Below are 1,690 nucleotides of genomic sequence, written 5' to 3'. Positions count from 1 at the left end.
TAGCCGCCTCTTGGTTCTTATGGTTGTTGTTCATGCGGTTGATGCAACTCTCCAATAGCTCCTCTAAACTCCTCTTGCAATTCACCTTTCCAACAACTTGTGTTTGGACAAGAGGTTCATGATTTGAGGATGGAACTATGCTTCCTTGAGCTATAGCTTTGGCTTCATTGCTCTCAGCATTGACAGTACACAAGTTACTAACATGAGGTCCACCACAAGACTTGCACTCCACACAAGTCATTCTTGCACCAATAGCCTTGGTCTCCTTAATATGCATTCGAATCTCCGCCACTTGTTCGGTGAGTTGCTTGTTGGAGGCCAAGAGCTTGTCATAAGCTTCCGCTTCAAACTTATTCCTTCGGGTTTGGCGATCATTTTCAGAGTTCATGGCTCTCGCTGCCATCTTTTCTATTAAGTCATACCCCGCTTGTGCGGGAAGAGCATCGAACTCGCCATTTGAAGCTGTGTCTAGGCCAAACCTCCAAGAGTATTCTAGACCATCATAGAATGTTGCAACCAATTCAGCTTGGGTGAGATTATGTTGAGGGCATTTCCTCAAGAGCTTCTTGAAGCGCTCCCAAGCTTCATAGAGATTTTCTTCAGTGGGTTGCACAAAATTCATAATGTCTTTTTTCAGCTTCCTCAAAAGAGCTCTTGGGAAGAACCTTGTTGTGAATTTTTCTGCTAGGTCTTCCCAAGTAGTGATACTCCCTTGAGGTTGTGAATTCAGCCATTCCTCCGCTGCATCCTTCAAAGAAAATGGAAACAAGCTCAACCGAATTGCATCCGTCGGAACATTGTTCACACGGTAAGTGCTGCAATTCCGGACGAACCTCTCCATGTGAGCATGTGGATCTTCCAAAGTACCTCCACCATATTGGTTTTGGCTCACCAAGTTGATGAATGCCAGTCTCAACTTAAAGTTTCCCACTCCCTCGGGAAAGACAATGCTCCCGGGATAGTCATAACTCATGGTAGCCGAAGTGAGTTCCCGAAGAGACCGGTTGGCATTCTCAACTTCTAGTTCACATAATCGGAGGGTGATCCCCTCTTGGATTCTTGCCTCGATATGGGCTTGCATCTCTTCCTCCGTCATATGGCCACCCATGACGGTGTCTCTCGTGAGAGCAACCTGAAAGTGTGGCACTAAAACAAAGAAAGATTAGTAGCACCAATTCTAGACAAAGATAAAAACAAAAAATAAAACCACAAACTAAAAACTTAAACCAAAATCCACAAACAATTCCCCGGCAACGGCGCCAAAAATTTGTTGGTTAATCCGCAAGTGTACGGAATTCACCCGGTTTTAAATTATCGAACCACAGGGAATTGGTGTGGCAATTCAGTTTAAGATTCGAGTTCACGGTTGGAAAGCAAATAAAATTCAGTTTTAAGGGTTGATTGTTCAAGTGATTGAGTGACAAACTTAAGAAATGTATGTGTGATAACAATGGTGATCTTGCCTTGGGTTCTTGCTTAACTAAATCAGTTTTAAATTAACCTATTCTTCCCACAAAAATTCTGAGTCTCTCCTTGATGTTATAGCCTATGTAATCATCTATCAATGCCTTGTATAGACAATACTCTAAAGTCAAAAGATAGGTTCAATTCCTTGACATCCTAAACATTTGCTAAAGGCACTAAGCATGCAATTCAGGCCAACAAACCCCAACCCCTACTCTATTCCTAG

The 1,690-nt window shown here is 42.9% G+C and overlaps 1 non-coding gene across 1 annotated transcript; it reads left to right on the top strand.

Annotated features, from left to right (window-relative positions):
• Positions 1-533: 533 nt before the first annotated feature.
• LOC130709731 (small nucleolar RNA R71) lies at positions 534-640 on the top strand. The gene has a single exon (XR_009010201.1). It is a non-coding gene; the product is annotated as a small nucleolar RNA R71 (small nucleolar RNA).
• Positions 641-1,690: the final 1,050 nt, after the last annotated feature.

This window comes from Lotus japonicus, chromosome 3 (assembly GCF_012489685.1).
Source record: "Lotus japonicus ecotype B-129 chromosome 3, LjGifu_v1.2".
NCBI lineage: Eukaryota > Viridiplantae > Streptophyta > Magnoliopsida > Fabales > Fabaceae > Lotus > Lotus japonicus.
Note: the sequence above shows the minus strand (reverse complement) of the source record. Positions and strands in the feature narration are given on the sequence as shown.